We start from the raw sequence: 23,248 nt of genomic DNA on the forward strand, positions 1-23,248 counted from the left end.
ACCACAAAAAAGATAGAGACGCTAGAAAATCTCACAAAAAAAAAATCTAGCCATCTATTATGTGGACCCGTGTTATAAAACAGATAATCAACTATTTAGATATACTTACTCCGATGCACATCATCTTCTGTTTTGTTTTAGGCCGGTCGCAACGCTCGTCGCTTGCGAGGCGTCCCATAGCAGCCTGATGGGACGCAGCCTCCAGTGCATCGTTTTTTATCTGGCCAAAGAATTAATATCTTCCAGGGATCTTTTACGCATCTCTCTTCTTCCCCAGCCTTCCAGGCGTTTTCTCTATCCTAGTTCCCTTCCCTCTCCCTCACATCTGAAGCCAACTCCTTCTCCAGATCTCGCATCCATGGTTGACCATGGAGCTCGGCAAAGGCAAAATTGGATTCGCGTCGATGCTGGGAGTACAGGGAAGGCAGTAATTTGAAGATGATATCCTGTGGAGCACGAATTCTGTAAGAGAAAGAACTCAGGTATCCTGTGGAGCCCGAAATTTTTAGCTGCTAATTGGGCAGAGGATGGTCGGGATGGGTGCAGCATGGAGAGGGGACGCGGAGGAGGTCGGCGGCAAACTGTGGTTGGGTAGGCCGTGACGAGTGGTGGGAGGTCGGCGGAGACAGATCGGAGAAGGAGCTGCGAGAAGGGCAGCGAAGACAGATCGAGGAAGGAGCTACGAGAAGGGCAGTGGAGACAGATCGGGGAAGGAGCTGCGAGCTCTGGCGAGAAGGGTGGCGGTGATCTGTGTCCGGAGGCAGTGGAGGACAGAGAGAGGCGGCCAGCTCCGGCGAGAAGGGCGGTGAGGCACGAGCTCTGCCGTTTTGCATCGGGTAAGAAATAGGGAGAGAAAAATCGCTCTGGTCTTGGCCACATGGGATCGATTACAATTAATAGGCGTGTGGGGGTACGAGCCATGGGTCGTCGTTTACAGAAGAACCGATTCGTTCGTTTTTGCAATAATTAGAATGGCACGTCAGTTATATTTTTATGTTCCCGAGCCATGGGACGGGCGCTGGGAGTGCTCTTAGGGAACCATAGCTGAAAATAGGATCCGGATCCCATCCGTTGCCCAGTCTCCCTAAAAAAAAGAAATCGATCTCCAGTCTTCATCGGGGCAGGTTCAGCTGCAGGAACCCCACCATGCACGTCGGGGTTCTTGGAAGCGCCGGTCGCCCGTACCTGGCGATCTCCACCCTAGCGCCGCTGACCATCCGCTACTGCCTGACATGCATTGTCGGTGGAGCGCTTCATCGGCAACGCACACGATCCCCTTGATGATGCTCTGTTCGATCTAGAATCTTGCCGTCATTGGATCTGAAACACTATTGGATTTTATTAATCCGTCCAATCTTGCGAGAGCAGCTGTGTTTCATACCCAGGCAAACGAACAAGAATTCTAGCAGTCTCGCATCACCGTGCAAAGCAATCGCTGCCGGATTTTTCTAGCCTCTGTTACAGCATTGGTGCAGTTGCAGCGAATCTTTGTCATCTTCCTCAAAATTGGTGAGTTATCTTTGCTTCCTAAATTTCTCCCCTAAAATTTTTGCCTTCTCTCCTCTCGATCAATCAAAGGATATTCTGCCGCTTTGGAAGACCAATAATCTTCATGGATCTTTCCTCCCCCAAGCCCTGAACGTCCAGGTCCAACTGCCATGCTGAAATTGCCACCTACCCTAGAACATCAATACTGAGTGTGCCATTACTTACAGTTTTATCCCAGTTTGCTTATCTTGATCTGCCTGTACGATTACAATACCTTTACTCATTGATTTCCCAGGCGCTCTTTGGAATTAAGCAGTGTATGTCGAGTGACATTTAAGCGAACTTTCATTTATTGTTTGTCAATAGTTTCTCCTATTGCCTCTACATGATCTATTTTTAAGATAGCTCCTTTTGTTTCCTTAGCAAAGCACATGGTAATATGGTATACACTGAAATATATTATACGATTATTCACCTTGAAGAGATAGTTGGCAAAGGGTGTAGCATATCAGAATGGCAAATCAAAGTATATGTCCAGGTTCTTATAGGGCTTTATACAGTTTTACAAAACTATATATAGCTCAAGGATTTTCTGCTATGCTTCTCTAAATTTCTGCAAGGAAAGTACATGCATGTTATGCTATGTTTCCCTCATATATAATTCAACCACAACTGGTAGTATAATTCAGATCTATTATTCATACAACTTACCTTATTTTTCTTATGTTCTTATAGTTTGTGTTTCCTGCAAAGAAGTCCCTAAAGTTTTTATAAAACCTACAGGGAAATTTTTCTGATGCAGCAATTGTCTACAAAGGAGTCCTTCAAATTCCTACAAAAGGTCAGATTTACTTATTGTGTACATATTAATCAGTTTATTAATCATAAGATATTTTTCCAATATTCATCATTTGCAGTTCGCACCTACATCATCTGTCATTCTACCGTACTATATATAATTTTTGTAACAGGTTCACACATGTCTTTACCATGTACATGTTTAATTGTCATCTTTTCAATGAGAAAGCAAGGTTATTCAGTGCGTCTCTTCATGCCCATCTTGAAGATCACGGTTTCTTCACTATTTTGCTTTCTGCAGATTTTTTGGGTCAATTATCATTGATTCTGTTTATTATCCTCTCACATTAATATTCTCTTAAGAAATTCAGTTTATATCTTGATAGTATGATATGAAATTTATATTTTACTGGCTATATATACTAGCTAAATACCCATGTGTTGCTATGATACTGACTAAATTAGACTAAAATCATTATAATACATTAGTTGCACTGTCTATTTTATTCTAACTTTGGCGAAAAACATTATCCACATTTCAGTCTTTTGCAATAGGTTATTTTTTTTTCTTCCATTCGACCAAAACAGGTCCGGGTTCAAAATGATAACGGACAAATATGTTTTATTGTTTGCATTAGAAAGAGATAGGGAGTTTTTTTCTTTTTGACAATAGAAGGTGGTGAGGAGGTGTTTTGTTTGCAGCAAAAGTAGGTGACGGACCGCCGTCACCAATTGACTATTTTATAAGAGTAAAGATAACATATTTTTCCTATGGAACATATTTTCCCCATGGAACCATTGAAATTTGTCTATATTGTTTCATATCAAATTTTAATAGAATTATATTTTACCATGAAATTGTTCACTCACTGGATTTACTAAAGTTTTCCCTGTTCCTTGAATCTTTGATAGCTTCTGATGTGTTGTTTTCTGAATTAGTCCATGGCAGTATATTGTGCGATGACCGTCCAAAAGCATGTATCCAACCAAATAAATATTGAAGGGTACTCTAGGTTGCCTTATAAGAGTACTATTGCCTAGAACAATTTTAATATAGTAATAGCTCACACAGCTCCTCGATGAAAATCAGTGTTTTTAATGGTATTTTGTAGAAACACACCCACAGTTCGACACACATGTACACTACGACACCACACTTATCGCCTACAGAAGACCAGGGTCGCGAAGCCTTAGGATTGATGAACTCATCACCTCATGCCTTTCTAGCAACAGGTACGTCGCCTATCACTGAAAGGATAATCCGTCCCACATGAGACACACAAGGCTACAAACCTGGAGTTGTGAGAACAACAATAGTCGATCTCTTTATAGTTTCTTAATATGCTGATCACTATAGTGATTATCACCTCATGCTTCTTGCTAGCTTTTGATCCTTAGTTGAAAAACAATATTGAGCAGCCCTGCCCAACAACTTGTATATGATTGATTAATGAAGTAATTTGTTATTCACAGTCAATTATCATTCACAATTTACATGCCTATCTTGCAGTCATTTAGAAAAAGAAATGCAATGTAGTTTTAGTTAGATTTTCGGTGATCGGATTTTTACCCCTCAGGTGTATGGATCCAGCCAGTATGAAAAATGGGAATTTAATTGTTCACTTCAGTAAAAGATACGGATATCATGCTATAATATGTATCCTTGCAGAATATTGTCAAATAAACCAATAATAGAGTCGTCAATGATTGCATCCCAATGGTTTATGCAGAAACTACAATCTGTGGCACTATCAACCCTCCACGACAAACATCAAAATGTGAGTGTTACAATGGTCATCCTTCTACATCGTACGGCACAATGAAAGCATAGAAATCTATTATTTTGAATAAAATAATATCTAGAATCAAACAATAAAATTATTTCTCTGACACTTTTAGATGATGGCCTCGCATTTGCGAGGGCCACGGGGCTAGTTTTGAAATTATGCAACACATTCCCTTGCAAGTGCCACTATCAGTGCACCTGATTTTGGTGGAATTCATCGCCTAAAAACGCGCTTAATTGTGTTGGTTCGCGAGCCTGGAAGCAGAGCAAAGATAGCTACTGGTTAGGGAGACTGTTGTAGATGGCGCTCTGCCAAATCTTGAGGCCCGATTGGTTTTTGCTGAATGGTCCGTTTTCAATTCACTTGCTATCTCTGTTGCTTCTCTATGCGGATGAACCGCAATTGGATGTTGAGAGTTATATGTATATTTGGCTAGCCAAAATCTTAGTAAAGGTTTTGGTAGCCCATGAATTGGTCAAAGTTGGCAAGAAAACGAATTAGACTTGCTAATGTGGCATTGGCTTGGCTACTATCCAAACAAGCACCAAAATATTGGTCATGACCAAAAAATCGGTAGGGTAAACTTTAGCTATGATTCTTCCCCAAGATCCAAATCCTACTGGTGTGTCGCTTGACGGTGGATCTGAGGCTTGGTATTCGACGTGGTCTTCAGATTTAGCATTGCTCCGTCATTGCCGTTGGCTCTGTTGGCAAGGTTCTTGCTCCATCTTTTAGCCTTTGGGGCATTTCATTTGGGGTGATGAGCGCATCAGTTTCATGTTTCTTTTCTACATTTTGAAAGCAAGACCAGTTGATGGACATTCTGAAGACGGTGTTTCATCAATGGCAGGTGCGAGAGTTATTGTTGTTGACCCATATGATTGGCGAGAAGGAACTAAAGTGAGCTCGGTGCTGCACACCTTACATATCTACAACTCAATTTCTCTCCACCTCTTACGCACTTGACCTCTCGTTTGCTGGGAGAGTTGCTGGCTTTACGGCTGGCTTGCACTTCTAAAGCCTTTGAAGATTTTAGTCATGGGTGTGCGCATGATTTCTCAGCTGTACTCTAGCTATTGTCTTACACGTATTTGGGTTTCCTATTGCTGTGCCCACAACCAAGTTGTGCCAAGGAGCAATTTTGTATGGTCTCTTACCGAGAGTTTTAACATTATTTAGCATTCATATTTATTTATTTATCTTATTTCCAAAAAAAAAAGTTCAATGTCGAGCTACGGCCTTGTGCCTCGCTCCATTCCTAAATATAAGATGCTCCAAGTTTGTTCTAGCTCAAACTTTTATTTTTTTACCAAGTTTATAAAAAATCTATCAACACCTACAACTCCAATTAGTTTTATTATTAAACGCATCATGATGTAAATTTTCATAGTATACTTGTTTGATATTGTAGATGTTAGTAGTATATTTATTTGTAAACTTGTCAAACTTTAAGAGTTTGACTTAGAACAAAGCTAGACTAGAACGGAGGTGTTATAAAACATATAAGAGCAACTCCAGCCCCCCCCCCCCCCCCCCCCCAAGGTCTCCCCAAACGCGAAATAGGGACGTCGGCGCCCAAAAACAGACCCAACCGCCCCCCTATTTCCAAAATTTAGCCGACACGGCCCAATAAATCAGCAGGCGCCCCCAGGCCTAACCCAACCCATGGGGAGGCGAGCGGGGGCGCCTGCGTAGCGTTTTATGGCGTGGGCCCGCCTTGTCAGCGTCATTTATTGCCCTCACCGGCTTCGGCATTAATCGCCGACCGGCGACGACGACGGCAGCGACAACGACTCGTGGATGGACCACCTAGACGACTAGTTTTTTTTTAATTATGTAAATTATCTCAAGTTTAATGAAATATCGCCAAACTTGATGAAATGTCGCCTAATTTGATGAATTTTTGCCTAATTTGATGAAATTTTGCAAGTTTAATGAAATGTCGCCTATTTGATGAAATTTCGCAAGTTTAGTTTTTAGTATCGGGGGCCCGGTTGGGACGCGGCAGACCCCCAAATTTCCCTTTGCACGGGCCCCCATATGGCTCAAAAATGTGGCAGGCCGGACGCCACATGGGGGGACGGCTGGAGTTGCTCTAGTAGCAACAGAAGGTACACCATGCATCCGGTTCCCAAAATAGTCATTCTGCATATTGATTCGGTGCCGAAAATACAACTTTGACCAAAAGATTGTTGAAAATGTAATGTTGATCATGCGAGCTTCGAGCACACTTTTGTTTATGCACCCAGGGCAGCCGGCTGCGTCGAGCGCTACCAGCATCACCACGACCACGAGTGCGTCGATGCAATCAAATAATCTTCGAGTCATAGAAAATTTGGTTGAAGAAAACTGAGTCAAACGATCGATCAAATTAATAATAAGTCTGAACCAAGGGGCTTTATCGCCTGAACGCATCATTGCCTGATCAAAATACAAGACGGTTTCAACACCACGTACGGTGGCATCTTTTTCGCTTTCATTTGCTCTGAAATTGTCAAGGGCGAGGTTTTGATGGGACTCGGAGCGTAATACGTCAGACTGGATCGATTCCACAGTTGTGCAAGAAACCGCGATTCAAATCTCAACGCGCATCTCCGCTTCTTTCTAATGATTTCTCACAAGTCAAACTGGCATCCGGTCATCTGGATCGCTAGCTATCCGAAATCGTCATGCAACTCGCCGTAGGCCGGAATTGCCGCCGCTGCCATCATATCGTACTAATCATCACTCTCATCATCCTGTTCGTGCTGCATCATCCCAAGAAGACTTGCTCGACCAGCGTCGTCTTCAGCGGCAACGAGACGGACCGCGCCGCCCTGCTGGCTTTCAAGCACGCCGTCTTAGGCAGCCCCGCCGGCCCGCTGAGCTCCTGGAACGATTCCCTGCCCTTGTGCCAGTGGCAGGGCGTCTCGTGCCTGCCACGTCGTGCCGGCAGAGTGACAGCGCTGTCGCTCGCCTCTCCGGGTCTCGCCGGCTCCATCCCGCCGGCCATCAGCAACCTCACATTCCTCTCCTCTCTTGAGCTGTCTGACAACGGGCTCATCGGGAGCATACCGCCGTCCATTGGCGGAATGCACTGCCTCTGCCGGCTGGACCTCTCCGGCAACCAGCTTGGCGGTGCCATCCCGGGCGAGGCGGGGGTGCTGCTCACCAACATGACGCACCTCGACCTGTCCCGCAACCTGCTCGTCGGCCACATCCCATCGGAGCTCGGCCGTCTCGCAGCTCTCGTGGATCTGAACCTCTCCCAGAACCACCTCACGGGAAGCATACCGCCGTCCCTCGCCGCTCTGTCGTCGTTGCAGTCAATCAACCTCGCGTCCAACATTCTCACTGGGACTATTCCACCGTCGTTGTTCGCGAACCTGATGGCCCTCGTCATGTTCACGGTCAAGTTCAACAACCTTCGTGGGAGCTTGCCGGAAGAGATAGGCCAATCCAGGAGCCTGCAGTCCATAGTGGCGGCCTTGAACAATCACGCCCGCAAGCTCCCGGCTTCCATCTACAACCTCACGTTCCTTGGGAAGATAGAGTTGTCTTACAACTCATTCACGACCCTCCTCCCCGACATTGGGGACCTCCTCCCACATCTCTACTTCCTCAGCATGTTCGAGAACAAGCTCACCGAGGGAGTGCCGGTGAGCCTGGGCAACGCATCGGCTATGCACCTCATCAACCTGGGCGAGAACAACCTCGTCGGCCTTATGCCCGCGAATCTTGGCGTGCTCAGAGACCTTGCCCATCTGAGTTTGAGCGTCAACATGCTACATGTCCAGGTTTCCATGCTGGTCAGGCTTTGACCAAGCTAACGAAACCTTCGAACAAGATTGTCAAGTTGTGCTCCCCTATTTTTAGGGTAGAGCTAGCAAAGAAGAAAAGGGGGAGGCCCCCCAAGAACAAAGACGGTTAATGTCAGGATTCTTTTGGAATTGTAGGGGTTTGGAAAGTCCTGAAAAACAAAGATTCCTGAGAGAGCTTATTGTACAACAAGGGATTCAATTCATTGGTTTGGTAGAGACTATGAAGCAGGATCCCTCTGACCAATGGCTTAGATGTTTATCTGGCCCTAGAAACTTTTCTTGGCAATATATAAATCCTAGGGGCAGATCTAGAGGATTGCTCTTAGGTATTAATGCTGGTTCTGCTGATCTCCTTGGCTTTGAACATGGTGAACACTTCCTCAGGATGTATGTGATGGATAAACATTCCAACACTAAATGGCATCTTGTAGTAGTATATGGCCCTGCTCAACATGAAGCCAAAGATGCTTTCTTGCTAGAATTTGCTCATTTATGCAATAAACTACAGGAAAATGTGGTTATTGGTGGGGATTTTAACATTATAAGGAAGATGATGGAGAAGAATAAACCTGGCCCATTGAATAGATGGAGCCATGTGTTTAACCCTATCATTGAGACTTGTGGTTTAAAAGAGATGCCTCTTTAGGGGTGACTATTCACTTGGTCTAATAATCAAGAGGATCCCACTTTTGAGAAATTAGATAGAATTTTAGTGTCTACTGGTTGGAATCTGAAATTTCTTTTAGCCACAGTAACAGGCTTGGGCAGAGATCTTTCTGACCATGTTCCCCTGTTACTGGCTTCTGGAATTGATCCTCCTCATTGCAATATTTTTAGATTTGAGAATTGTTGGTTTGAAAGAGATGGTTTTCATGACCTGGTCAAACAAAGCTGGACTGGAGAAACTTACTGTAAACATGATGTGGACAAATGGCAGGAAAAAGCCAGGAGGGCCAGGAGGCACCTGAAAGGCTGGCATCTCAATTTGGCAGGAGAGTATAAAAAGAAAAAGCTGGAACAGTTGGATCAGTTAGACCGGAAGAGTGAAACTGTTCCACTATCATTGATAGAGAAAACAGTTAAATCTTGCCTGGATACTAATCTAAAAAAACTATTAAGAGATGATGAACTAAAATGGAGATAGAGATCAAATGAGAAGGATTTGAAAGATGGGATGCTAATACTAAGTACTACCATCTCAAAGCTAGTGGTAGGAAAAAGAAAAATCACATTGATATGCTGCAAAACAATGGTGCTGAAATTGTGGGGGATGCTGATCTTCTCAAATATGTGACTAAATTCTATAAGGATCTATTTGGGCCACCTGAGGTGACTTAAATAAAGATTGATGGGATTGAGTGCACACAATTATCAGTACAAGATAAGGAATTCCTGATAAGAGAATTTGATCTTGACGAAATCAAAACATCTGTTTTGGGATGAAACATAACAAAGCAGCTGGCCCTGATGGGCTCCTTGCTGTATTCTTCCAAGTCTTTTGGGATGTTATCAAACTGGATCTGAAGGAACTTTTTGATGCTTTTCATGTTGGTAAACTTTGCATTGAGAGATTGAATCATGGGATCATTTCCCTGATTCCCAAGGTGCTTGATGCAAAGATAATTCAAAAGTTCAGACCTATCTGCTTGTTGAATGTCAGTTACAAGATACTGACTAAAGTGTTAGCAAATAGATTGGATTTAGTGATTGGATCTGTCATCTCCAATACCCAAACTGGTCTTTATCAAAAACAGATTCATCATGGATGGTGTAGTGCTGCTTCATGAAACTATTCATGAAATCCATCACACCAAACTGCCTGGGCTGCTGCTCAAAATTGATTTTGAGAAGGTGTATGACAAAGTCAAGTGGCCCTTCTGATATCAAATGATGTAGGCCAAAGGCTTTAGGGATACTTGGTGTGATTGGATCATGAGGACAGTTAGGGAGGGGGGGGGGAGGGTTGCAATTAAGGTTAATGACCAGATTGGTCCATATTTCCCCACCTACAAGAGTGTCAAACAGAGAGACCCTTTGTCTCCTCTCTTGTTTGACATCATTGTTGATGGTTTGTTTATGCTTGTCAACAAGGTAGTGGAGCTGAGTTTGATTGAAGGTTTGGTACCTAATCTGGTGGATGGAGGACTGGCTATTCTGCAATGTGCAGATGACACCATTTTCCTCCTAGCAGATAATCTGGTTAATACTAGAAACCTCAAATTCATCCTCTGCCTGTTTGACAGGTGTCTGGTTTGAAGATTAATTTTCATAAGAGTGAGATTTACTGCTTAGGGGATGCTTGCCAGAAGAGTGCAGAATACAGTTAAATTTTCACTTGTAACATAGGCTCACTCCCCTTGACCTATCTAGGGATCCCAGTGGATCATAAACGTCTATGTTTGTCACAGTGGAAGCCTCTGGAAGAGAGGGTGGAGAAGAAACTCAGTGGTTGGAAAAGCAACATACTTTCTACTGGAGCCAGAACTGTGTTAGTGAATGCATGTCTCAGCAACATGCCCTTGTACATGCTTTCTTTCCTGGAAGCACCCAAGGGGGTCATCAAACGGCTGAATTATTTTAGAGCACGAATGCTCTGGTAGGAACACCCGGGGAAGAGAAAATACCACATGGTCAACTGGCCCACTGTCTGTCTGCCTAAGGACAGTGGTGGCTTGGGCATTCTTGATCTTGTAACCATGAACCAGAGTTTACTTTGTAAATGGCTTTGGAAATTGGAAAATTCTGATGGTTTGTGGCAGGAACTTATGTATAAGAAATATTTGCAGAGACAGGTGCTATCAGGATATGACCAAAGTGGCGGCTCTAATTTCTGGCAGGGCTTGATGGGAGTTAATCACATTTTCCAGCAATGCATTTCCAGAATTATTGGGAATGGAGCTAAAACCCTTTTCTGGGAAGATGCTTGGATGGAGGTGGTGCTCTTGCTGCTCAGTTTTCCAGGCTTTTCAATTTGGCTTATATGAAGAAAGTGACTGTGGCCTGAATTAGAGAAAAAGGGATTCCGTGGATTCAATTCAGAAGAACACTGCTTGGAGATGCTTTTGAACAATGGCAGATGCTTCAGGAGAAATTTGCAGCTTTCCCCTTCTCTGAAGAGGAGGACAGAGTTAAGTGGAACTTAACCCAAAGTGGATAGTTCTCAGTTAGTTCTCCGTACCTACATCTTAGGGGCCAGTGTTTGGTTCCCTACAAATATCTATGGAAGCTCAAGATTCTTTTGAAAATCAAGATTTTCTTGTGGCTGATGTTGAAAAACAACATTCTCACTAAGGACAACCTGATCGGGAGGGGATGGATTGGTGACATACACTGCCATTTCTGTGCTGAGTTCGAAACTGTTGATCACCTTCTCTTCTCTTGCTCTCTTGCTAGACTGATCTGGCAAGTCATTGTCTGTGCTTTTGGGCTGCTTAGAGCACCATTTAGCACTAATGACATGTTCGGTGCGTGGATGACTTCCTTCCCTGCAGGCCAACATAAATTGGTCCTGAGGGGGGGGGGCAGTGGTTTGGACTATCTGGAAAACCAGAAACACGCGTGTTTTAAACAGAAAATGCCTGATGACCCTGTAGCTGTGATTTTCTCCCTCTATAATCACCTTGACATGTGGTCGATCCTGCAGAAAGGAAGAAGCCGGCGAAACCTAATGGAGGGAGCTCGGCGAGTTAAGCAAGTGGTCTTGGAGGCGTACGCAATCAAGAATGGATGGGCTCCTAGTGTCAAGAGGATTACAAGCTGATGAAGAAGGAGTTACGAACCTGCTGTTTTGTTATCTGGCGTTGCTGTGATTCTCGGTTGTGTTTTGCTGGAAGATCTTTTTGTTACTTTGTAAAACTGTTGACGGTTTCTTTAAATGAAATCGGTGGGATGGCCCACTGGGTTAAAAAAAACATGCTACAAGTGGCCACGCCAAGCGAGTGGCGATTCCTGGATGCCCTGGCCAACTGTAGCAAGCTGCGAACGCTGAGCATGTTCCACAGCGATCTCTCCGGCAAGCTCCCGGTGTAGGTTGCCAACTTGTCGAGGGAGCTCGTCTGGCTCTCCTTCGAGGATAATCGGATATCCGGGACCATCCCCTCCGGCATCAGCAAACTGGCAGGGCTGGCGACCCTCAGGTTCCAGGTGAACAACTTCTCCGGGGCCATCCCGGAGTCCGTCGGCCTTCTAACCAACATGGTCGACTTCCTCGTCTTCGGGAACCGCCTCACCGGCACGATACCGCTCTTACTGGGCAACCTCACCAAGCTCACTCAGCTCGAGCTGAGTGAGAACCAGCTTGTAGGCGAGGTGCCGCCCAGCCTAGCAGGTTGCCGGAGCCTGGCCTACCTTAGTGTTGTCGGGAACCGGCTCACCGGCACCATCCCGCCGCGGATCTTCACCATCAGGGCCATGTCATACATCCTAAACATGTTGAACAATCTCCTGTCAGGCGAGCTGTCGGCGGAGGTTGGCCACCTTCAGAGTCTCCAAACATTGGATCTCGCCAACAACAGGTTGACCGGTGCGATCCCAGGGACGATCAGCCAGTGTCAGATGCTTCAAAGGCTTGATCTCCACGGCAATATGTTCACCGGCGGTGTCTCACTGTCGACATTCGGGGCGCTCAAGGGCCTAAAGGAGCTGGACATGTCTGGCAAGAACCTGTCCGGTGAGTTCCCTCGATTTCTCCAAGACTTGCAATACTCGCAGGTCCTGAACTTGTCCTTCAACTGTCTCGCCGGTGAGGTCCCTGTGAAGGGAGTATTCGCCAACGCGACGGCGGTTCAGTTCGCCGGAAATGGCGATCTTCTCTGTGGAGGCATCAGGGAGTTGCGGCTGCCGCCCTGTGTAGCAACCGACACGGCTTCGCCTGAAGCCGGCTGTTCCCATCGCGTGCATCGCAATTGTTCTTATAATTTCGGGGTGTCTGTTGGCGAGGAGACGTGGGAAAAAGGCTTGGCCGAAAGTGGCAAATCGATTGGAGGAGTTGCATAGGAAGGTCTCATACATGGAGCTCTCCAACGCGACCAACGGGTTCTCCTCCGGCAACTTGATTGGTGCCGGCTCACATGGGTCGGTGTACCAAGGAACCATGCTCCAGGAGGACGGCGCTGAGCTCGCGGTGGCTGTGAAGGTCTTTGGCCTCCGGCAGCAGCGGGGCGCGCTGGCGACCTTCGTCGCGGAGTGCGAGGCACTACGGCACGTTCGGCACCGCAACCTCGCCAGGATCCTGACGGTGTGCGACAGCGTGGACAGCAAAGGGGCGGACTTCAAGGCGCTGGTGTACGGGTACATGCCCAACGGGAGCCTCGAGAGGTGGCTGCACCCGGAGCCCGGCGAGGATGAAGATGACGACAGCGGCACGCTGACGCTGGTGCAGAGGCTGAACGCCGCGGTCGACGTGGCATTGGTGCTTGATTACCTCCACAACGATTGCGAGGTGCCGATCGTGCACTGTGATCTCAAGCCGAGCAACGTCCTTCTCGACGACGACATGGTCGCACGTGTCGGCGACTTTGGTCTCGCGAGGTTTCTCGACGGCGTCGAGGCCAGGACCAGGACTGGCTAAGCCAGTTCGTTGGTCCTCATGGGTTCCATTGGTTACATTGCACCAGGTAATCAACCGAACGAGTAAATTATGAACGTGTAATTTCTTGCAAAAATGTTGAACGGGCCGGGATTAATGCCCTGAGAGTGAGATTCCTTCGTCTGCGCAGAGTACGGGATGGGCGGGCAAGCATGTGCGAGCGGCGACGTGTACAGCTACGGGATCCTGCTGCTGGAGATGCTCACCGGGAAGACGGCCACGGACGCGGTGTTCCGGGATGGGCTCACGCTCGCCAGATTTGTCGGGGAGGCGGCCAATTCCGGAGGAGTCGGCGGCGTCTTGTTCGTAGCCGATCCCCGGCTTGTCAGTGCTGGAAGAAACCGGCCGTTGGTTCAGCGTGCCGCACAGGAACGATGCCTGGTTTCTGTGGCGAGGATTGGAGTCTCGTGCGCTAGCGAGCTGCCCATGGAGCGGCCCGGTATGAAGCAAGTGGCGAACGAGATGGCTAAACTACGGGCATCTCTCGTTGATCGTCCAGCTCCCCGATTACCACATGGACATATTACTACTGTCAGGATCTAATTGGCACAGACTGACAACAACTGATCATGTGACCAACTCAAGCAATCTCTGCATTCGCATTGCGAAGATGGCAGGTCCATTGTTGTTCCTCAGAATGCAGAAACCAGGCAAAACATGAGTGTGCGAGCTTTCCCCAACGAAACGCAAAGAAGGCAGCAAACCGAACCAAACTCAAGTCAAGGCTATGCCCCCCACACGACACGATTCTTCATACAGAGTGAAGTTGGTAACTGCTGGCCCGGGCGAAGCAGAGAGAATACAGAGCCCTTCTCTCCCTAAAATCCGCAGCTATCAACAGACCAAACCGCCATGAAAGGACAAAAGGTTGGCAGTTATCAGATAGGCAGCACACACACTGTCTAGCAATCTAGTCTAGCACTGCACTGAACACACGTCCGACTGGGTTTACAGAGATTGGAGGATAGAGCTGACCTCTAAACCAGCTTAAGGCAACATATAGCTACAGAGAGCCACTCGTTGACTGCATAGACTGATATTATAGTGGGAGAAGGCTACTGCTGGAACATTAGAAGCCCGCCCCGCGCTCCTCAATGACTGTGCCACCTGATTTAAATATTTGCCTGCGGTTAGGAAGTAAGAACAGGACAATGGGAAGAAAGGAGCAGGATAATGTATCCTACTTGGGAGAGTGAGGGCCAGGTTTGCCTCGCGGTCCGCCGCCACATTCCATGCCTTGCATTTAGCAGCATAAAATAGACACAGAATCGGCTTTACTAGATAATAATTGTCTGAAAATAAGCTATAACCACCATCGTAGCTTGCTAGACCAAACATATCTATAACAATATATTAAATTGGAGTTGATGGTGATGGTACGGTCGTCGCGTTAGGTTTTTTAATCAAAATTATGAGGGATATGCCACTCCCGCATGAGAAAAAAACGTTCGCTTAGCTGTTGTCAATCCTGCAAAAAGAAGACCTCCCGAATCCGAGCTGTCCGCGGCACCCGCGCGGCAGCGTCTCTCCCAGTCGCGTTGACGAGCTCCTCGTGGCACAGCGCCGGCGACGTCCAACACGACATGCCCATCCCTCTACACGTGGCCCCCAACAGCGACGATGACCAGCAAGCTCACGAGCATGGCCACCCCTGCCGTGTAACCCGATGGGCCCAGCCCGCCATACCTGCCGGTGCCGGCGCTCGGCCACTGGGGGTTACTGTCGTCGTCGTTGTTCACTCCGGCTCCTCCTCTTGCGCCGTCTCCCTCTATTGATCGTGGCGGTACCACAACAGGGAAGTCACCCGAACCTCACTTCGGTGAGCCATCAGACCCTTACGGCTCCTTGCTTCCCACCTGCGGCACCGCCATGACGACGATGTCTACTCCGCCACCACCTCCGCGGACGACGCCAACTGCGGCACCGCCTCCACGTCGGAAGACGCCGCCGCCGACCTCCATCGCCGTACAGCGCGGCCTCGAAACCAAGGTCGCCCACCATCACCGTCACTTCGGCGCCACCTCCTCCTCCCTCTATCGCTGGCGAGCAGCAGCCAGTAGAGCCGCCGCTACCATTGTTTCTTCCGAACAGAAGGAACTCTTGTGCCCTCCTACCTGGGCCACCCTCCAAGGCCCACTGGCTCCCCAAAACCCTAAAGGCTTAGACCACTCCCTCCCTCGTTTGGGCCTAAGCCAAACCAGCCCACAAACACCCCCCCCCCCCCAAGACTTTTTTCTTTTTGAAAATTATTAAACTTCTCAGCCATCAGCCCACATCATGTATTTTATTGTTCGTAGCAACGCAGGGACGGAAAATTATCTCCTCAATGTTGCAATCGGTTAAAGTTTAACATAAGTGTGGGATCCTACATAAGGGAGCATTTTAGTCAAATACTTTTTTGACTGGATGGTGTTATATAAATTTTGGAAAGAATGCATTGATGTCTTCTTAGGAAGTAGATATATCTTGAGTGTATCTTTTCATTTTGTTGTTCCGTAGCACAGATGGTGTTCGGGGAGAGTAAAATCTAAGATAGTACTGCGGTGAACCAAACCAGGAAGCATGAAACTAATGTTACCCACTATGCATGCAACGATATTGTTCAAAAGGGGGGAAATGTATGATACCCGTTGCGCGTGGTTGATCACAAAAGAGATGAAATTTGCCTGGAGTCCTCTGACTTCATTGCACAATTCTGTAATTTTCTGGTTTGGACTTCTCCATGTACCGCTCACCTGTTTATATATATATAGAGATCCTCTTGACACAATCTGCCTCGTCGTAAATTTTTTCTTTTCTTTTCGAGAAACATAGTACATACATAGACGCTCACAAACACTCAACCCTACGAATGCAGCCGCACATCCATTCCCACTAAAAGAACAGCGCCGGCTAAACCCTAAAATAAATCCAGGTAAAAGAGAGCACTCGTGCCAAATCTAGGACCTGAACCTGTGTGGGTTAGTTCCACCACAAGGAACCAAACCACGCTCAGTTTGCATCTGCCTCGTAGTTTGATTCAGATGTATTATCTCAACCAAAATTTATAAACTTTGACTAACGGAAAATTCGGTTTTTTTTATCTAGTTTGTAATTTTGAGATAGAAGAATTTGGTCCCCACCAAAATTCTTGCCTTCAACTAGGTAGGGGTCATCCACACCCGAGTATGCTAAACCACACCAGCTAAGTTTGTTAAAAAAAAAATACAATGAGAAGTTTATGTGACCTTCAAAATTTTAAAATTTATCTAGCTTTAAGTTTGTTAAACCACACTAGTTTTAAAATTTATGTGACCTACAAATTGGAAAAAAATATATAAATCTTGGTCAGAACTGTATTCAGAAGGTATGTCTCTTGCGCGCCGCACACATAGGGTGACTCTCTTAGGGTACCAAAAAATCTTAGAAGAAAGAGATAAAACCATGTCAAAAAAATCTTAAATGGAATAAAACCAAGGAAATTTTGCTAAATTGCATAAAAAGTTAAATTCACTCTTATTTTAAAGAAGCCTGTACAGCTCTCTAAATATAGTTCTATAATTGTATGGAGCCCTACACAGTCCACAGCTCTTTATGAAACTATGGTATTTAGTTACCTACTCCATATGCCTTGCCTCTGTTACCATCAATTCGCGAGCCATTGCCAATCTTCTCATATAGTTTTCAGCCATACACCTGGCACAAAATTTTCTTCATTCATGAAAGGGCTACTCAAGCACGGGAACAACAATTCATGTTCTAGAACTCTGTCTCCCAATCCATTAGTGCGTTAGTACATAAAACCTTTGCAAAATGCGTCAGAATACCATTCTTAATGCCCATGTTATGTCCTCTCTTTTTTAGCGAGGGAACACCCATATTATTTCCAATTGGGCTGTACAATATTTAAATTCTTCAAGTGCTCCTTCCATTTCTAAATGTAAGGAGTCTTAACATTGTCCTAAGTTAAATTTCAAAAAGTTTGACGAAATTTATATAGTAAAACATTTCAATCCACCGCAGAGCAAAGTGCAGTAAAAAATGTTCTACACTTGCGGGTCAAAGTTGAAATGTTTTTATTTTTATTTTTCAGATGGGGTCGAAAATGTTGAATGCTCTACACGTAGCTTGCTTGGACTTGAATTGAGCTGACGGCAGTAGCTTCGGCCTGGTGTGGGGGTGGCCGGTTGCGTGCGGGCTACAGACTTGAATTGAGCTGACGGCAGTAACTCTTCAGTATCCTGGGCGATGGCACTTTGCAGGCACGGGTCACTTCGGCTTTTTTTTAAAAAAAAAAAAGCAAGTAGAGGACATCACACAGATTACAACTAGAGCCACTGAAGATCTAAAATTACACACAAGTCTCTGGACTTTGCAGAAAGGACCCAAATTAGGAAAGGAAAAACGCAATCGGGTCCTAAACCACACCCCGCCGGTGATCTTTTCGCCAACACCAGGGACTACGCCACTTGGGACGACAAAGCTGCCATAGCAAGTAACCATGGCCACCAGATGGATGTAGATCTGCCTCCTATTCTGCACCATGGCTAGGAGGAATTGAAATGGCCGCCCTTCGGTCTGAGGATGCAACAACACGGTGTGAGCCGGCAGCCAGCTGATGGCGCCGAATCTCCTCCACGGAAACCGTTGCTTATGTGCTCGACCTCGAAGTGGTTGCTCCAATCTGCCGCCATCTTCTCGCCGGAGAGCCATCTCCATGATGACTCCAACAGTAAGGAGAAGGCAGACAAATCCCCTGCAAAGAAGGAACTTCGAGCTTATTTGAGATGTCGCCGGCGACCATCTCCGCGTCAGCCACCCACTGGCCACCACGGGAATCACTGCCGCCGAACGCCGCCGGCTTATGCTCGAACTCAGCCACGGCCATCTCCCTAACGGCATTATGCCACACCCCGACATTAAGCCGACTACCCCTAAGGGGAACCTAGCAACTACGGAGCTCCGAGCACCTCCCCCATCCCCTTTCCAACCAGCCTTGCCGGCGGAAAGGTTACGGGATCGGGCCGGGCTCCAGACGAAATCTAGGGATTTCTCTGTGAACAGTAGGGAGGGGAAGAGAGGGGAGGAGAGGGGAGAAGGGCGGGTCACTTCGCTCTCTTTCTCCTTTCTCCCAACCCCTTAGGTGCTACTGTGATATCAATGTATTGTAGCACCACTAAAAAGTTTTCAATTTTTTTGAAATAAATTGAGTGGGTTCATAAGATATGTGTCTACCACCTTGCAAAGTTTCAAATCCAAATTCATTATATGCGTAGAGAAACAAAAAAGACAAATCCTGATGTGAATAGGTCGCAAAAAGACAAAAACACAAAAAACAAAATTCTTGACACTATTCATGGTTGCATTTGTCTTTTTTGTTTCTCTATGCATATTATGAATTTGGATTTGAAACTTTGCAAGATGATAGACACACATTTTATGAACCTACTCAATTTAGTTTTAAATTTTTAAAAACTTTTTAGGGGTGCTACCGTGCGTTGGTAGCACGGTAGAACCTAAGGGGTTGGGAGCACCAGATATTCTCTCTCTTTCCTCTCTGCACTGCGATGAGATACTACTATCTCGTCATTCATGAGCACTCAGGTCAGACTAGAGCTGGGATTCTCTAAATTTTGTCTCCAAATGTCTTTTTCATGTCTATTTGGGCGAGTAAATGGACATGTATGCACCAAATGTCCGCCTCATTACCCAATGGCATCCTCCAAACTTCTCTTCCCAAATATTTTCACAAATTTCTCATACATTTTTTTTAAAGGAGGGAATACCCCGGCCTCTGTCATACTTTTTTCATACATTGAAAATCCACTTTATTTTTTTAGCGGCCAAATCAAATTTAATCTCGCCCGAAAATCCCCAAAAATCAGCAGACTTCACAGGACTGGAGAAGGCCCATGCAAACCTAAGAAGAAAATGCCAATACCGAAGGGAACAAATGTATGGGGAATGAGTGCAACTCCAATGGGATCCTCCAAATTTTGTGTCCAAATGTCTTGTTTTGGTCATTTGGAGTAGCAACCAAATTTCTCTCCCAAATTTGCTTTTCCGTCTCATTATCCTTTCTCTTCTCCTTTTTACTTTTTCTTCTCTTTTTCTCATCTCTTGTTGTGGGGCCAGGGCGGACAAAAAAGAGCACCGGACAATGTCCGGACACCCCAAACCTCCCTCAAATTTGGAGGAAGTTTAGGTGATGTGTCCGGACAAACATGACATTTTGTCCGTTTAGGAGGAGATGTCATTGCGAGATGATTTTTGTGACAAAATGTTCATATCCCCTAAATAGAACATTTGGGATAGGTTTGGGACAGTGCTGGACGATTTCATCTACTTGACATGCAATCTGATTACAAAATTGCAGAGCTTGCCAATTTGATTATGCTTCTGCTAATGGACCCCAACAGATATGATTGAGAGACGCAACAGAAAGTTGGAAGGCTATCTGCAGGGAGCCAGGTAACAAGATAACAGGCATCTTCACCGCAAACGATATCATTTTCTGCGGAACTGAAAGTGGATTGATCAACTACTACCGATCTTGCTAAAGATGACATTCATGTTCAACTACCCCTCCTTTTGTCTCAAATTTGCCCATGGATGTATCTATTCATAAAATGTGTCTAGATACATGTAATATTTTGACAAAAATTATGAACGGACCGAGTAGCATTTACACCGAGAATGAAATGCACCTTGTTGCAACGGCAGGCATGGATCCCTTTGTGAAGAACAGAGAAGAACAAAGAACAGAACAATTTGTAAATGCAGAGCGCGTACAGCAGAAAAAAAAAACCACGAAGCAGGGGCGAATCTCGACCTCTGGCCGCGCCTGAGCCGGACTACGACAGGGCGGCGCAGCTCGGCTTCCTTGCCGGGGTGGGCGGCGGCCGCGCCACCCTCCTCAATGGCGGCAGCAGCAGTACCAGGACGGCAGCGGCGGCGGCCGCGCCGCGCTCCTCAATTGCGGGCAAGAAGATTTTGTTGGAAAATTAAGCAATTTCGGGACTAACAAATTAAAGATTAATTCCATAATATAGATCATGACGACAGTACCAACTAGCACATGCATCTCGAATATACTAGAGGTATTCAACAGCACAATTAACAATAGTATAATCTCGCAGATCATAACTAAACAGTAGATCGAATCACGGTGTACGTACTGTTGCGGTGGAAAAAAAGCCGTTGCTGCGTTCGCTTGACGAAGTTGTTGACGAAGAAGACGGCGGCGCGTTGCGCACCCGCCGGTTCGAGGAGGTAGATGACCCGTGGTTGCAAGAAAACGAGCAGTCGCGCGGAGCGCTTCCCAAAAACCATATTCGCCCTCTCCCGTAAAGGATTACAAAGGCGAAAGGTTCCGGAGAACTGCTCTCCCGATCGCTGGTGCACGCCGGCGCTCGGCATGGAGTAGACTACAACGACGGCGCAGAAGCGAGAGACAGACAAAACCCTAGCTCGGTTGTGTTGCGTATCGTTCGAAGGGACGGGGCTGCTGTATATATAGTCACGCAGGTATAGGTCGGTTCGTTTTAGGAAACCTGAACCGACTCCACAACACGAGTCCGTAGCAGATTCCAAAAATACCTCACGCGCGTGACAAAAAGATAGGAAACCCGGCCCGACCCGACTCGAACTCGAACTCGATCCACGAAACGCGGCGCGCATGCGCGTCGTGACGAGGCGAGCGGAGGAGGAGGAGCGCGCATGGTGATTTCCATTGCTCAGTTGCTTACTAGGTGAGAAGAAACATCCTTTATATGTTGGTCTCACTCACTCTAAACTAGTAAGGTGAGACTATTCCCATTCCCACTCCCCTCATCCCACTTCATGAATGGGCATTTGAGATTTTCAGAATTTATTAAAACTTGGGCTTGGGCTGTTCAGGCCCACCAAATTCTAACAATCCCCCACCAGATCTCAAATACCCATATAGAGATTTGCCCGTTCCGCTACTTGTTTATATATACTAGTGTTTCAACAGAAACTGTTAAGTTGAACTTCTGCCTAAAACTTTAAGTTACATCCATCTACACTCACAATGGACTAAGCCTTGAATTGCAAGCTGGCGTGAAATAGATTTCACTCAAAGTCAACCAGTACTGGGCTATCAGTAGTCTACCCCGCGGGTGGAGCATAGTCCTACTCAGTGGTCTCTTCATGAGTTACTGGAGATCACCCAAATCTCATAGACTGCGACATTAGACAGTCGGGCTCATATATGTGTGTTCTTTCAAGAATAATCTGTAGAACAACATCTTTCGATACTCATAGCCGCAATGAACACATTAGGCTTCGCCAACCTATCTTACAGCAATTTGAGAGTCGCACATCTTCACATACAGAGGGTTATAACATACTCTCCACTGTTATACCGATAGCTTCGTTCTTTCCAGGTCCTACTTCACGGGATCTCCGATCACATAGGTTGGGTTACCACTATGGCACAACATTCACGGGTCTCAACCCCATCTCCCTCGATGCACTCTCTATCACATTACGTTATAGTCCCTTGGTAAAAGGATCTGCCAGGTTTTTGTCTGTTTGAATATATGTAACAGTTATCACTCCGGGGTTTTTCAATTTCCTGACAGACTGCACACGTCTCCTCACGTGTTTTGATGACTTCGCGTTATCCTTTGAACTGTTCACTTTAGTAATAACTGTTTGATTATCACAGTTCATCAGAGTGGCCGGTACTGGTTTTTCAACCACCGACAAGTCCATCAAAAGATCTCTTAGCCACTCTGCCTCAAAGGTGGCTGTATCTAAAGCAGCAAGCTCTGCTTTCATAGTTGACCTCGTCAATATGGTTTGTTTGCAAGATCTCCATGATACTACACCACCATCAAGTATGAAGGCATACCCGGTCATCTGCTTCGGAGATCCAGTTCGAATCACAATATCCCTCAAGCACAGCTGGATGCCCTGAATAATGTATTCCATAACTCATCGTACCTTTTAGATAGCGCAATATTCTTTCTAGTGCACGCCAATGATCTATACCCGGATTTGATGTGAACCTACTCAATTTGCTCACAACAAAAGAGATATCAAGCCTCGTAGTGCTAGCTAAGTACATAAGGAAACCGATTTATTTGAGAATATCTCAATTGATCTTTCCCTTCTCCATTGTTCTTTCTGAGTATCACGCTGGGATCATATGGTGTTGGTGAAGGTTTGCTGTCAGTAAAACTGAAGCGACTCAGGACCTTCTCAACATAGTGGGATTGCAACAAAGTAATTCCACTCTCATCCTTAACCAGCTTAATGTTAAGAATAACATCAGCCTCTCCCAGATCTTTCATATCAAAGCAATTTGATAGAAACGACTTGACCTCATTTATCACTTTTATGTTTGTACCAAAAATCAGAATATCATCCACGTACAAACACAAAATAACACCTTCGCCCCCACCATGGCGATAGTACACACATCTATCAGCCTCATTAATGACAAAGCCTGCAGAAGTTAAAGTTCTGTCAAACTTCTCGTGCCATTGCTTAGGTGCTTGTTTTAGTCCATACAAAGATTTTAGTAACTTGCACACCTTTCTCTCTTCACCCTTTACCACAAATCCGTCTAGCTGTTCCATGTATATTTCCTCTTCCAACTCTCCCTTAAGGAAAGCTGTATTTACGTCCATTTGATGAACGACAAGACCATAGGAGGCAGCTAGGGATAGTAGTACTCGAATGGTAGTAAGTCTAGCAACGGGTGAATAGGTGTCGAAGTAAATCTTCGCCTTCTTTCTGAGTGTAGCCTTTCGCCACAAGCTGTGCCTTATACTTTTCAA

The 23,248-nt window shown here is 45.9% G+C and overlaps 1 long non-coding RNA gene and 1 pseudogene across 2 annotated transcripts; both read left to right on the top strand.

The window, feature by feature from the left end:
* The first annotated feature begins 288 nt into the window (after window positions 1–288).
* LOC104583664 lies at window positions 289–5,147 on the top strand. Of its 2 annotated transcripts, XR_002964888.1 has the most exons (5): window positions 289–1,509; window positions 2,272–2,329; window positions 3,399–3,519; window positions 4,017–4,064; window positions 4,924–5,147. It is a non-coding gene; the product is annotated as an uncharacterized LOC104583664 (long non-coding RNA). The 2 variants fall into 2 exon arrangements; XR_731551.3 differs by having other exon boundaries at window positions 2,272–3,519.
* Window positions 5,148–6,742: 1,595 nt separating this feature from the next.
* LOC112271667 lies at window positions 6,743–22,383 on the top strand (annotated as a pseudogene).
* Window positions 22,384–23,248: the final 865 nt, after the last annotated feature.

This window comes from Brachypodium distachyon, chromosome 3, assembly GCF_000005505.3.
Source record: "Brachypodium distachyon strain Bd21 chromosome 3, Brachypodium_distachyon_v3.0, whole genome shotgun sequence".
In the NCBI taxonomy this organism is placed as follows: Eukaryota; Viridiplantae; Streptophyta; class Magnoliopsida; order Poales; family Poaceae; genus Brachypodium; species Brachypodium distachyon.